Genomic DNA, 16960 nt, shown 5'->3' with positions numbered 1-16960 from the left:
TTGTGCTCATCCATGCTTATAATGCTTATGCTATATGTGTATTTGGCTAACATATTTGGTGTACATGCTTAGGCTTGGGCCAAGTAGTGGCTAGATTATGTCACGTTAAATTTATAAGTTATGCATTGAAATGGTAAGTGCCTAATTGAAAATATGCCTGTGATCATGAAAAGGGTGGTAAGGTTTAAATTATGTAATCTCTAGTGAAATGGTTTATCATGTGGTTAGTTCCAAAAAGAGTTATGTTTAAATACACTAGCTTGCGACTATGGTTGAATGATATGTTTATATCTTGTGTGATGTGCATAGAAAACGAGTGTAGAAAGATAATGAAATAGTTCATATGGCTGAAATTTAACGATTAAATGTTAATTTCATGAATTATATAGTGTATGATGATATATATTTGTTGATGGATTGAAAATAAAATAACAATGCGAAAACCGAATAAATAATCAAATGGAATGGAACGTCGAATTTTAGTACTTCTGATCAGTGACAAGTGATAAGTGATAAGTGATAGCCTCAGCTACACTTATCTGATCAGTGACAAGTGATAAGTGATAAGTGATAGCTTCAGCTACACTTATCTGATCAGTGACAAGTGGCAAGTGATAAGTGCTAGATTTAGCTACACTTATCTGATCAGTGACAAGTGGCAAGTGATAAGTGATAGCTTTAGTCAAACTATGGTTTCAGAGAGTCTGAAACCATAGCGCCGCAACTGCTGACTGTTGGACTCCCGCCGCCGCCTTCTGACGCCGCTCCACCTACTTCACCTGCTCCATCTGCCCATCAGCCACCCTGCAAAACGGAGCAAACACGCAAGCAGCAAACAAAAACAAGGAAATTCGAAAATAAATCATGTATATCTGGTTATAAAAAGGGGAGAACTAAGGCTTGTAAGAGACCTTTTTTTTACGAGCTTTCAAAAAAAAAACAATAGAACGGAAGAGAAAAATCGGAAGGTTGTCATTTTTCTTTTATTTTTTTCGAAGCTCCATACATATCTACTTATATTTTTTATATTCTCTTCTTGAAGCGTATTATATACATATCTATATAAAAAAAACGAAGAAAAAGACTCACCTAGGGTTCCGACCACCGTATACGGCGGCGGTGCTACGGTGGCGCGACGGAGCCACGGTGGCCCCTTTGGCCGGTATATGGATTTTCTCCAGAGAATATGAGGCCCCCTCTCCTTTTTCTTCTTTTCAAAGTGTTTGAAATGAATTTTTTTCTAAAAATGCTGCTTTTTATACTTCAGGAAAACGACGCCGTTTTGGTTGGCCTCCTTAATCCCCAAAACGACGTCGTTTCACCCCTAGGATCCTCGCGCCAACCCGACCCGTCCGACCAGGATCCGCGTGTTTTAGCCTTGAAGGGTTATTTACGCGATAGATCCCTCTGATTTTACAACACAATGTAATTCGATTTTTTTTCTTTTTTCATTTAGTCCGAAAATTCGTCTTGTTTTTAATTGGGTCCTCAACTGTCAAACCCCTGGGGAAGTGACACGTGGCTTGGAATTTGGGCTTATTCGCATTCGGCCCTCCGTACTTTCATGATTTTCCAGTTTGGTCCTTCCGTATTTATTTTTACTTCAGTTTTGACACTTAAATTTTATTTTTATCCCTGATTAGTCCATCTATGTTTATTTTGTTATTATTAATTAATCTGCTTATCATTTTTTTCATATTTTCTTTTTATATTTATCTATTCATTATTATATCATTATATTATTTTATTAGTTTTGCATTATTATTTTTGTTGTTATTATTATTATTAATATTATTATTGTTATCATTATTATTATTTATGTCTTGCTAATTTCAAATTTTTATTTTATATATATATGCATACATACATCTTTTATAATCTATATACGCGCACATAAATTTTAAAATTTATATATATACATATTTATATATATATTTACATTTTTTACATTTTATTCATTTTCTTAATTCATTCATTTATTTATGTTTTTATCCTTATTATTTTATTATTATTATTATTTTTGTTCTTTTAGAGTGTTTTAATATTATTTGTTTGTATATTTATTTTGAACATTATGGGTTTGTTTTTTTTTATTTATCTTATTATTGTTACTGTTGTTCGTATTATCTTTACACCATCGTACTCATTAGGTTTGCTATGTATATTAATGTCATCCGTTTTCGCATTCTTTTTGTCACGATACCGCGTTTCATTTTACTCAATGTGTCAAAATTTATTCAAAATAAATGGCATTTCGTGTGTTTAGATTCGAGAAAGTCGTACCCTAACTTACTGAGTTTCGATTTTCACGATGAATCTAAATACACGAATCTTTTTCAAACTTAAGCTTTAAGCGAACTCGGAAATTAAGAAAAGATCATGTAACACCCCTTACCCGAGACCGTTTCTGGAGTCGAGCACGAGGCATTACTTGGCTTATCTTACCAGTTCGGAGCATAAAAACTAGGTTTGAAAATTTATTTCATTATTCGCAGCAAATCTGTCTAGTCGCGCAGCAGTTACTAAATTAATTATAACTTGAGCTAAAGAACTCGAAATTTAATCCCGTAAATTTTCCCTGAAACTAGACTCATATATCTACTCACCATAAAATTTTTAGAATTTTTTTGTTCAGCAAATTAGTACAGTTTATTAGTTAAAGTCTCCCATGTGTCACCACCAGACTGCCCTGACCTCTAGTCACTAAAAATAAGTTTTCTCGCTATAGGATTTTCATATGAAGTTCTTACTTGTTTCTATAGAAAATAGACTCATTAAGGAATCTAAGCATGTAAATTTCAACTCATAACCATTTTTGTACAATTTGTAATTATTTTCTAAACTCAGATTAGGGGACTCCAAAAACAGTTCTGACCCTATCTTACTAAAATTCACATATCTTAAAATATAAATTTCTTTTTCCTACACAGTTATTTTTCCATGAAAATAGACTCAACAAGCTTTAATTCCATATATCATTCACCCTCTAATTCATTTTATACTATCTTGGGTGATTTTTCAAATTCACGTCACTGTGCTGCCTGAATTCTGTTTCTTTGCAAAATTTTATCCTTTTATAATTTCCATGCATAATTTATCACTTAATCTTTCATAACAACAAACACCTTCATCCTTAATCATTTTAATAACCATACATCATCAACTACTTACACATCACTCATTATTCATATTATACCAAAAGTAGCTAAGTTTCTATACATGCCATACACAAAACAAAACGTCTAATTATACCGAGTTATTTCTTTGATAGTGTGATCGGCCTCCGACGTTTCCTTCGATCCCCGAGTGGCTAGATAAGTACTATAAGAAGAAGAAAATAAAGAGATTAAGCACTAGGCTTAGTAAGCTTACAAGCAAATAAATCACAACATTCAACATAATGGATAATTATGCATAATATCATCTAACATCATAAATTTCTTTACTTCTCAATTTCTATCTTCTTCTTTATTCCCTTACATTCTTTCTTACCTGACCTTTCCGTTTTCATAAATATAATCTACTTTTCCTTTGCTGTTAATTCACTGTAATTTAACTCGTACCCTGACCCGTTGAACCACTCGGAATACTAAGGATACTAGGGTCGTTCCTGTCTATCAATATCCTGCCAATGCCATGTCTTTAACATGGACTTACATGAATTATTCCTGTCTCCAATGCCATATATAATATGGACTTACATGGCTCAATCCTGTCTCCAAAGCCATATTTCTAATATGGACTTACATGGCTCATTTCTGTTCTGTCCTGTCAACCCTAATATATCCTAACATTCCTAGGGTTCAACCGGAGCTTTCTAACACTTTTCCTCTGTCACTTCACCTTAAATTCGACTTTAAATATTTTCATAACATAAATATATAAATGCTGGAAATTGACAATAATAATGTAAAATAAAAGAATATTGCATTTATTTACTGTAAACTTACCTCGGTACCAATTATAGCCAAATTTACCAACTTAGGCTTCAACTTTATTCTTCCCTTTGTCTAACCTCGAGTTTCGTACTTCTTGATCAATTGAGCTTGGAACCTTAAAACATTAAATTTCCCTTTTTCTTTTCTTTTCTTTCTTTCTTTCCTTCCTTCCTTCTCTGTTTCGTTTTGCTCTCTGTTTCTTTCTTTCTCCCTTCTCTGTTTTGTTTTGCTCTCTGTTTCTTTTCTTTCTTTCTTTGTCATATATATAATAATATAATAATATAATAATATAATATAAAACATAATTATTACTTACGCATGTATAATATAATATATATTTTAAATTAAAAATATCTTAGATTTTTCTTTTGTTATGCCGCCTCAACTTTAGAAAAAGGCATAATTGCCTATTTGGTCCTTTAACTTTTTTTTAATCTATAATTAAACTTTTATCCCTATTGCAATTTAATCCTTTTTCATAATTAACTATCGAAACATTAAAATTTCTTAACGAAACTTTAATATTATCCTATTGACACTCCGTAAATATTTATAAAAATATTTACGGCTCAGTTTATAATATCAAGGTCTCGATACCTCGTTTTCGACCCAATTTACCTAATAATTTCTTTTAAATCACAAAATTCACTGATTTAAAAAAATATTTCTAAAATCACACTTAACTTATAATTATTAATTAATAAATTTTTTTCTAACTTTTTCATCAATTTTAGTGATCTCAAATCACTATTCTGACACTACTAAAAATTGGGCTGTTACAACTCTTCCCCCCTAAAAAAAAATTTCGTCCTCGAAATTTCTCACCTGATACAGGCTATTAAGTCACATCTTTCTTCCACCCTTTCAATTGAAGTCCATAAAAATTAATCATAACTCATATCACTTCCGAGATCATATCATAACTCATTTTAGAACTTGATACTATGCCTGAACTTAACTGAGTAACTCTGATGTTCTCTTGCCATCACTTTTTCACTAGTAGTATGACTACTAAGAAATTTCCAGTAATTGTCTGTCGAAACATAACTGAGAAACTCAAATTATCTTATTTAATACCTTTGAACGAAGACCTTGGAAACCCATCCAGCGAGAAGAAAACAGATAATTTAAACCCATTGTGGAGACCCAAGACGTACTGATTCCATCACTGATTATAACTCAATTAACTTTTCAATGAATAACCCACTCTGATTAAAACAACTGAGTCGATTTTATCTATCAGATAATAACATCTCAGAATAATCCAATCTTCTTGTTGTCAAAACAATCCAGATATACCATATATCATAATCCTCTCGGAACACCAATCGAAAATTTCCACAAATAGCATTTAACTCAAACGAATTTTGACATTCCATTATTGACTTGTTGACATAATTTCAGAATTACCTGAGAAATGAAAACCAAAATACAAGTTTGAGCTCAATCTTCCTCCATCTATACTTTTGCCGATGTCAACCCTTTCACGAAAACTAGAAAGGAATTATATATATAATAAAACTATTTCAATCATTAACATCGAAGCTTTAAACTATACCGAAGCCACAATCATCAGATAGATTAAAAACCATAATGCCATAATAGAACTGACGTTCCAACCGTATAGATAGAACAATACTTCAACATCAATAATGCACTCCAAAATAGTTGAAGAAAACCGAAGTAGTCTCAATAACAACCAGTGCAGTAATACAACTTCTATAATTTGAGATCCATATCACCGAGTTCCCATGATCAAACCAAGATTTATAACAGTAATAAATATAATTACCTCCGGCCAATGAATATCTTGTACGGATAAACCATGGTTAATAGATAAGATTAGACCATAAGAATAATAAGAAAACCGAGATAATAAAATCCAAGATGTGAAGCTATACTAAATTTCCGAGAAGAAAAACCACATTGAATGATAAAGAGATCGATGATATCCCAGAGAAAATCCAAAAGAAGAATATCACTTGTACGTACTAGGAATAGTTGTGATAAAGACAATATAAATTCCATATATATAATTCGGAGCTTCAACCAGTAGAAGTGGAAAATAGCTTCATATGAGTCTTATCATCAAATCTTCCATCGAACATAATAGATTAGAAAACCAAAGAAAGATAGAGGAATCCCGATCATGAATCAACCAGACTAATAATAATTCTGTCTAACAATATGATTAGCCAACCTTGCTATATGATAAGAATCATATCTGAAAATAAATAATTGCATATACCTCTGAGGATAAAAGAGCATATAGAATACCCATATAGAATACCCAGAAGAAATCGTTGTAAGATACCCGACTATAACAACTGCATTCAGATATGGTTGCAATTTTCAACACAATCCCACTGATTACTAAAGTCATCAATAATCTCGCATTATCCCAATCATTAAAGAAATCAATTCAAAAGAAATTCCGATTAACCTGCTCTTTAAATTTTATACCTGAGTAAGTCAATTACTCGTGAATAGCTTCTTCCTTAATAGCGACATTGCAAATCCCAATAATCATTTAAAAAAAAAAAATCTAATATCCTTTCTAGAACTCTCTTTACTTGCTATCCCATCCACAATTCTGACTGCATTATTATTCCTTCAATTATTGAACTCTTCAATTACACACTTGTAAACTTAACGAATACAATTCTTGTAAATTCCATTGTTCAGGTGAGGGGGTGAAGGTCGTAAAGCCTCAAAATTTGACTCTTATATATAAACTTATATATATATATACACATAACATGACTTTTATCGTCAATATATTCATTACAAACATTCATTTCATACCTTATAAATCTTTACTCATATAGGCAACTCCCCTTTCTCTATCAAATACTCAAATATCACTTTCATCACTGTCGGAACTAGATCAATTGGAGACATTTTTGTCTATTAGTAAAACATTTCTCATTTATCAAGGTTACTCTTTTAAGTGTATAAATGTATATTTTCATCCTTATCTATAAGGATTACTATTTTAAATCTCCATACAGAACTAAATAACATTTACTTATTCACAACTTTAAATTATTTTATTACAAATACATACTTCTTTATTCACAGCTTTGTAACTTATTTTTCCTTTATAATCATTCATCATTGAATCAAAGATAATCTTTTATCTTGTAACATTTTTTTTTTAGCAGAGGCCCAGTAGACGAAACAGAACACTTAGGAAATATGGGACTGATATAACATCTGATGGCACCGTCCCTTCTGCGGGAATAGGTGCATTACTCTCTACTTCATCTGTACTAGCTCGTTCAAGATCCATAACTATAAAAGAAAACATTTTAAAATCGTCAGGAGTCGTCACACTATCAAAATATATAAGTATGGCATGTATAGGTAGACTCTTATTCTTACTGAGTATTTCCGAGAACCGACTAAACCTGCTCTGATACCAATAAATGTAACACCCCTTACCTGAGACCGTTTCTGGAGTCGAGCACGAGGCATTACTTGGCTTATCTTACCAGTTCGGAGCATAAAAACTAGGTTTGAAAATTTATTTCATTATTCGCAGCAAATCTGTCTAGTCGCGCAGCAGTTACTAAATTAATTATAACTTGAGCTAAAGAACTCGAAATTTAATCCCGTAAATTTTCCCTGAAACTAGACTCATATATCTACTCACCATAAAATTTTTAGAATTTTTTTGTTCAGCAAATTAGTACAGTTTATTAGTTAAAGTCTCCCCTGTGTCACCACCAGACTGCCCTGACCTCTAGTCACTAAAAATAAGTTTTCTCGCTATAGGATTTTCATATGAAGTTCTTACTTGTTTCTATAGAAAATAGACTCATTAAGGAATCTAAGCATGTAAATTTCAACTCATAACCATTTTTGTACAATTTGTAATTATTTTCTAAACTCAGATTAGGGGACTCCAAAAACAGTTCTGACTCTATCTTACTAAAATTCACATATCTTAAAATATAAATTTCTTTTTCCTACACCGTTATTTTTCCATGAAAATAGACTCAACAAGCTTTAATTCCATATATCATTCACCCTCTAATTCATTTTATACTATCTTGGGTGATTTTTCAAATTCACGTCACTGTGCTGCCTGAATTCTGTTTCTTTGCAAAATTTTATCCTTTTATGATTTCCATGCATAATTTATCACTTAATCTTTCATAACAACAAACACCTTCATCCTTAATCATTTTAATAACCATACATCATCAACTACTTACACATCACTCATTATTCATATTATACCAAAAGTAGCTAAGTTTCTATACATGCCATACACAAAACAAAACGTCTAATTATACCGAGTTATTTCTTTGATAGTGTGATCGGCCTCCGACGTTTCCTTCGATCCCCGAGTGGCTAGATAAGTACTATAAGAAGAAGAAAATAAAGAGATTAAGCACTAGGCTTAGTAAGCTTACAAGCAAATAAATCACAACATTCAACATAATGGATAATTATGCATAATATCATCTAACATCATAAATTTCTTTACTTCTCAATTTCTATCTTCTTCTTTATTCCCTTACCTTCTTTCTTACCTGACCTTTCCGTTTTCATAAATATAATCTACTTTTCCTTTGCTGTTAATTCACTGTAATTTAACTCGTACCCTGACCCGTTGAACCACTCGGAATACTAAGGATACTAGGGTCGTTCCTGTCTATCAATATCCTGCCAATGCCATGTCTTTAACATGGACTTACATGAATTATTCCTGTCTCCAATGCCATATATAATATGGACTTACATGGCTCAATCCTGTCTCCAAAGCCATATTTCTAATATGGACTTACATGGCTCATTTCTGTTCTGTCCTGTCAACCCTAATATATCCTAACATTCCTAGGGTTCAACCGGAGCTTTCTAACACTTTTCCTCTGTCACTTCACCTTAAATTCGACTTTAAATATTTTCATAACATAAATATATAAATGCTGGAAATTGACAATAATAATGTAAAATAAAAGAATATTGCATTTATTTACTGTAAACTTACCTCGGTACCAATTATAGCCAAATTTACCAACTTAGGCTTCAACTTTATTCTTCCCTTTGTCTAACCTCGAGTTTCGTACTTCTTGATCAATTGAGCTTGGAACCTTAAAACCTTAAATTTCCCTTTTTCTTTTCTTTTCTTTCTTTCTTTCCTTCCTTCCTTCTCTGTTTCGTTTTGCTCTCTGTTTCTTTCTTTCTCCCTTCTCTGTTTTGTTTTGCTCTCTGTTTCTTTTCTTTCTTTCTTTGTCATATATATAATAATATAATAATATAATAACATAATATAAAACATAATTATTACTTACGCATGTATAATATAATATATATTTTAAATTAAAAATATCTTAGATTTTTCTTTTGTTATGCCGCCTCAACTTTAGAAAAAGGCATAATTGCCTATTTGGTCCTTTAACTTTTTTTAATCTATAATTAAACTTTTATCCCTATTGCAATTTAATCCTTTTTCATAATTAACTATCGAAACATTAAAATTTCTTAACGAAACTTTAATATTATCCTATTGACACTCCGTAAATATTTATAAAAATATTTACGGCTCAGTTTATAATATCGAGGTCTCGATACCTCGTTTTCGACCCAATTTACCTAATAATTTCTTTTAAATCACAAAATTCACTGATTTAAAAAAATATTTCTAAAATCACACTTAACTTATAATTATTAATTAATAAATTTTTTTCTAACTTTTTCATCAATTTTAGTGATCTCAAATCACTATTCTGACACTACTAAAAATTGGGCTGTTACAGATCAAGTCCTAACTTACTGGGTCTAGTCTCTTTTATTAAAATCCGAGATAGCTAAATATTTTTTAAATAAGTAATTTTTGGCATTTATTCGCGTATCGGGAATTCGAGACATGGTGTTCTAACTTACTGTATATTATTTTTTCTCGATTAACGTGAAGTATGCCCTTTTCCCGACAATTTTCAGCATTTTAATACAATGATTGTATTTTTTAAAATTCTTTCAAGTCTTCAATTTTCGACATTAAGACATTAACTAATCAACTAGGTACCAATTTTTGGGCATTGCGAGGGTGCTAATCCTTCCTCGTACGTAATTGACTCCCGAATCCGTTTCTCTGAATTTCATGGACGAAAATCGTTGTTTTAATAAAATCAAATCGTTTATTAAAAACAACTACTTTTTAAGGTGATCCGATCACACCTTATCAAATAGATTGGTGGCGACTCCTACATTCGATTTCATTTCTCAAAACCTAAGTCAACCTCATTTTATCAAAAAAATAGTGTCAACAAAATATCTTACCATTTAGTGGGTATGAAAATTTGTATTTTGGATCTTGAATTGCATCAAGAAATATTCTAGTGTCATGCGTAGATCTTTCTCATCCAACCATAACAAAGGTGAAACATATATTAAAATCACACACTGCCATAACATTCTGAGTTGGGGCACCTTTTCTTCCAATACAGGGGATTTGTTCAATTGGTGGAAGAATAGCAATAATATGAGTACCATCAATTGCACATATGCAATCCTGAACAAATAATCATATTAGTCTCATGCATATTTTTAATTGACCAAAAATATTAAAATATAATAATATAATATTCAGTTTTAACATTAAAATGCGACATATATCTAGAATCATTACGTATTTGTTTGAGTATTGAGCTAAAAAACGATCTTCGAGTGCAATTAGATTAATGGTCATCATTGAAACTTTCTCAAGCACAATTGCAAAGTTTCGACTTGTTGTTGCTCTAGACGTTTGAAATCTTTCTCGATATTGGGAAACTTTTGCACCGATGCCCAAGATGTACAAAAAAATTCCAAACATTTCACGAGAATATATGTGTCTTGAAGTTTGCAAGTTGTATCTTGTCTCCAAAACTCTCAGCAAACTTGTGAATACACTTTTAGACATCCTAAAATTAATCATAAAACGTGATTCATGACCATCAAAGATATCTCGAATCTATGCTTCACCTGACTACTTTGAATCCATGCATGGTTGCTTCAATATATACTTCTCATAATATAATTGCATGGAAGAAGTTGCAACAACAAATAATCGATTAAAACATTCCATATGTTGTAAAATCTCTTTCTTTTCCCTTTCATCATCACTTCATCACAGCTGAAATTGTCAACCATACTCATCACCTGTGAACAAATTTTATATCCATAATAAAATATAAACAACTATTGATAAAACTAGATTACACATAAATAAGTAGAATATAAATTTAATATCTAAAAACTAAACATAAACAATAATTGATAAAACTAGTTTAGTATTGTTGTTGTAACACCCCTAACCCATATCCGTCACCGGATTAGGATTAAGGAGTGATACTAAATATTGAAACATTTCACTTAACAAAATGAACCAAATATCAAGCTGCATATAAATATGTGTCTTGAATATGTAAATATATATATTTAAAATCCCAATTTATTTCACGTAATTATCAAAAACAATTTATTCGCCAAAAATATAAGTCATTAACAATCCACACTAAATATCAATCATGCTTTACTAATTAAAAATTTTATATCATTCAAATACTTAAAACATTTTAAGAATTAACATTTATCATTACATATCATATACCGAGCCAATATTAAAACTACTATTTGCATACATTTATTTCATTAATAAATGATTAACTATGTAACATACTACAGACATAAAGAACCAACTCTGTTTTGGACAGCAATTATTCAACAATTTAGACAGCAATAATATGCTCAAAATGGACAGCATTATACATCAAATTAGACAGCTTAAATATACTCACAATTGGACAGCATTATATATTAAATTAGACAGCTTAAATATACTCACAATTGGACAGCATTATATATTAAAATGGACAGCATCAATACACTCAAAATTGGACAGCATTATACATTAAAATGGACAGCATCAGTACACTCAAAATTGGACAACATTACACATTAAAATGGACAGCATCAATACACTCAAAAGTGGACAGCATTACACATTAAAATGGACAGCATCAATACACTCAAAATTGAACAGCATTATACATTAAAATGGACAGCATCAATACACTCAAAATTGGACATCAAATTTGGCAGCTTTAAAATGCTTTAATTGGATAGCATTATACATCAAATTATAACACAAAAATGCACCTACTTTCTCACTACCGTTATGTGCTCATATGACCTTGACAACTTGCACCATATTATACACTATTAACCTCTAATTTTGTACCTAATTTACATGCTTAATAAGCATACACTAAATCAAACCTGTACCACACAATAGGTCATCACATCTTTAAAAAGAAAATAATTATTGAACTTATATCTAAGCCAAATATATACATTATCTAAATCTAATTAATCATGCACATGATACATAAGCATATACCCCAAATTGTCCATTAACTATATGTATCAAAATCAAATTCAAACAAAAAGAGATAAGCCATTTTCGCATGGCTTTTAATTACACAAACACATTGGTTTCAAAATCAACATTTTTAACTATGCTATACATGCCATATACTTGAAAACAATTTAGCAAAATACCAAAAGAAGACACAGATAGTGTGATGAGCTTAGCTGACGATCCCCGAACACGTAGCGATCACCAAAATCTATACATCAAAACAATAATCCAACACGTTGTAAGCTAATTTAGCTTAGTAAGTTACAAGCAAATAAACTCTACAATTTAACTTAACATCTAGAATAATATTTAACCAATTCATACTTCTAAATCATCTTACCTTTAGCTTACCATAGCATAATATAATTATTCACTTCATACTATGATTTAACAAAAATCAATATATTAACACAACTATAAGCATTTCTTCAAATTTAAGTACAAGGCCAAGTACATTATGCATTTTATTATCATAAAATATAAAGAATCATCTTAAATAAATATGATTCCAATTATAATCACCACCTAGGTTTAATACTTACAAAACTTAATCTTGAATACCACCAAAATAATTATTACTCACTTTATTACTCATAATTTCTCAATAAGTCAAATACTTGATATTAGTAATCTTTCGAAAATATTTAATAAGTACGCACACTTAGTGCTTAATAATCAAACTCGCACACTTAGTGCTTTACCCTTATACTCGCACACTTAGTGCATTTCAATTAAACTCGCACACTTAGTGCTAATCTCATTATCGTATATTTTTATACTCGCACACTTAGTGTTTGAAGTCGACAACTCAATTCGTCATATTTCAAAAAAAAAAATTCACTACATATATATCAATTCAATTCAGCATAATTAAGTAGATGTTAAGATAATTTAAAACGACACAAATATGTATGCTTAATAACTTACCTCGGATATCGTCAACTAATAAATCAGCTACTCAACTACCTTTGATTTCCCCCGATCTAAATCCGATTTCTTGGTTTCTTGATCTAAACATATTCAAATAAATCTCATTTAAACATATTTTCATTCAATTTAGTCTAAGAACACATAAATGGGAAAATTACGTTTTTACCCCTAATATTTCACATTTTCACAATTTAGTCCTTTTTGCTCAAAAGACAAAATACACAAAATTTGACTACACTCCTTAAGAGCCGAATATTCCTAGTGTCCATACAAACCCACACATTTCATTTATTTCACATTTTAGTCCCTCAAAAATTTTATTTTTACAACTTAACCCTAATTACTCAAATTCATCAAAAATTCAAAGACAAAGCATGTTAATCTTTCACATATCTTTCATATTTCATCATCAACTATCACAAGCTCAAGCATTCATCAATGGCATTTCTCAAATCATCAACAATTCACAAAATTAAGGCATGGGTTTTGAAGTATTCAAAGCAACGATCTCAAAAACGTAAAAATTATCAAAAACCGAACAAAAACTAACCTTGAATTAAGCTTTCAAAAGGGCCGAATATTTCAAGCTCTCAAACCTAGTTTTTCTTTTCTATTTTCGGTGATACAAACAATGAAGAAAAAGTTTATTTCTTTTATGTTTTATGATATAATAACATAATATTATATTATTATTATCACTTTTATATTTAATATATAAAAACTATACATATTAACTATCATTGCCGTCCACTATCCTTTAAAATGGGCTAATTGCCCTTTAAGAACCTCATATTTAAAAGCCACCATCAAATAAGCACTTTACACCTTAATAATCAAACTTCACATTTTATGCAATTTGATACTTTTGTCAATTAAACACATAAACAACAAAATTAATTCACGAAACTTTCACACATTTAAATTCACACATCATAAACACACAAAATAATATTAAAATATTTTTCAGACTCGGATTTGTGGTCCCGAAACCATTATTCCGATTAGGGTCAAAATTGGGCTGTTACAACTCTCCCCCCTTTAAAAATTTTCGTCCCCGAAAATCTTACCAGTGAATATGTTCAGATAGTGTTCTTTCATTGCGCCTTCCAGCTCCCAAGTTGCCTCTTCAACTCCGTGTTTATGCCATAGTACTTTTACTAACGGAATTTTCTTATAGTAGCCCCTTTCAACTGATCGAACAAATCATCAATCCGTGGCAACAGATACTTATTCTTTATAGTCACCTTATTGAGCTGTCGGTAATCAATGCACATTCTCATTGTTCCGTCTTTCTTTCTCACAAATAGAACTGGTGCACCCCAAGAAGAGAAACTCGGTCGTGCAAAACCTTTATCAGTCAACTCTTGCAACTGTGCTTTTAGTTCTTTTAATTCGGTCGGTGCCATACGGTATGGAGCTATCGAAATTGGAGTCGTCCCCGGTACTAACTCAATACCAAACTCTACTTCTCGAATAGGTGGTAAACCCGGTAATTCTTCAGGAAACACATCTGGATACTCACATACAATAGGTACTGATTCAATCTTCTTTTCTATCACTTTACTATCACTTTACTCTATCATTTCTCATATTTTCTTCCTCATTCTCTTCAGGCATGTCATTGTCAACTTATTCAAAAAATTCACTATAGAGTGTACCAGAAGAAGGTGCCTATGGTTTATCACCTGTTGCAACTACTCCCATGAACATTTGGTCCAACTTCCCTTTGAATTCAGGATCAATGCCTGATGTTCTAAATTTTTGAGCTTCACGCACAACCTACATATAAAATAGTAGTTTAATAAAAGAAATTATCAATAACCTCATAAAGAAGAAAAACAAAAATATCTAGAATTATTAATGTACCTTTAGCCTACTCTCCCACCAATCATCTGATGCATCAACAGTTCTTTTTATAGGATTTCACCCTAGATTAGTATCTCCGTCTTTAAGTTTCTTCCAAGCCTTCCATTCTTTTTTCAAGGCATCCCACCTATTTTTAAGTTGTCTTTGTGAATAAGCTTTGCATGTTTCTTTCTTGAAGTTGGTCATTGCTTTCAACTATCCATCTTTTATGAAATGAGTATTAGGTCTATTGCTTTTCAATATCTATTTAATACAAATATCACAAATATTTCTATCAATCTTTTATCCCACCATGCTTTGATTTTTTCACCAGTAACTCTCGTTTCAGCCAATAAAGCAATTAAGAAAATCAAATGTCATATAAGTATATTTTATTTGAGAGGCAGGAAAAAATAAATAAATTCATCATTGCATTAAACTTTAAATGAAATTTCGACTCTAAATTATGTAATTAGTTGCAGTTACTAAAAAAAGGAGAAAAAAAAAAGAATTAAAAGAATAGTTGGATACCTCACCATGATAAATCCATCTTAGCTTGGGGGAGGAACAAATCAAAATCCATTACACATTCATGTGTTGAATACATTATTCTATGAAACTTTCAATTCTTTACTAAAAAATTACAAAGTTAATTAACTTTTTCTAAGTTAAATTTATAGCTTCATACTGCAAATCAACTCTTAATTATATAAGTTAAGCATTTAAATAATGTTCCATCTAGAATTAATACTGCTATATTTAGATGTATCCATCAGTCCATGCTTACGAATATTTTGATTTAACAAAGTAAAACAGCCTTAATCAAATTAATCTTAGATGCATATAATAATTGAACTGAGATTTATTTTTAAAAAAAAAATATTATAATTTAAATTTGAAAAACAAGGAACATAAACCTTTTTTTTATAATAATGTTGTTAATTTGAATCGCATGTGTTTCATTTCTAGACTTTTATTTTTAATTTGGAGAGAATTATTTAAGTTGTTGATGTTTGACTCTGTTTCTGTTACTTTCTCCATTCTAATATACTCTTCTGCTTTCTTATTTTCTCTTCAGATTTCCTTAACATAAATAAGACTAAGAATAACCTTAAACAAAGTAAATTCTTTCATGATTTAAAGTTTTAGGTTCTATTTTCATATCCTCCCAAGTTCTTATTCTGAAGAGACAACTATAAAGACCCTTTGTTTTAAATTGCAATTAGTTTTCGAGTTTCCTAGCTAGTTGAGTGTCTTTTTCTTCTTGTCGTTTGATCATTGCAATCAATGGTCTTTGCATGGTAAGTATACAACAACTGATATGCTCTACAAATTATTCGTTAATTTCTACAATTTACTATAATTTTCACATTGATTTTTCTTATGTAACAGACTTGTCAAAGAAGGATATGTGCTAAGAAAATCTGAAATATATAAAACCCAACAAATCCTACCATCCACATCTTCTCTTTGACCCTTGCTACTATATTTTGAAGAATCAAACCTTTTGATTTGTATAAAATACCTACATCTAATCTAACCAAATATAATACCAAAGTCAAGAAGATGTCAGAAAAATAGAGATAAAGTTCAAGATGATGTAAAAAAAATAGGGCCTTCCCAGGTTTCTACTTAAGGGCTTAGAGGATTTAACATCAACAACAACAACAGAGTCAAATACCAGACTATATATTCCAAGCATAACAACCAAGAGTTAAATGAAATCCTATTAGCATAATTTAACACAAGTTAAATGGGTAAAAAAACAAAATTTTTATACCATGGAGGCTCACAGGTGGAAGCTCACCTAAAATGGGGAAAAAAGAAAAAATTA

The 16960-nt window shown here is 30.7% G+C and overlaps 1 long non-coding RNA gene across 1 annotated transcript; it reads right to left on the bottom strand.

Annotated features, from left to right (window-relative positions):
* Positions 1-10337: 10337 nt before the first annotated feature.
* On the bottom strand, positions 10338-14531 carry LOC121220948 (uncharacterized). The gene is made up of 4 exons (XR_005918224.1): positions 14349-14531; positions 13279-13361; positions 12492-12559; positions 10338-11090 (listed from the first exon to the last, which is right to left on the bottom strand). It is a non-coding gene; the product is annotated as an uncharacterized lncRNA (long non-coding RNA).
* Between the last annotated feature and the right edge of the window lie 2429 nt (positions 14532-16960).

Source organism: Gossypium hirsutum, chromosome D09 (genome assembly GCF_007990345.1).
Source record: "Gossypium hirsutum isolate 1008001.06 chromosome D09, Gossypium_hirsutum_v2.1, whole genome shotgun sequence".
In the NCBI taxonomy this organism is placed as follows: Eukaryota; Viridiplantae; Streptophyta; class Magnoliopsida; order Malvales; family Malvaceae; genus Gossypium; species Gossypium hirsutum.
This window is presented reverse-complemented; position numbering and strand designations above follow the sequence as displayed.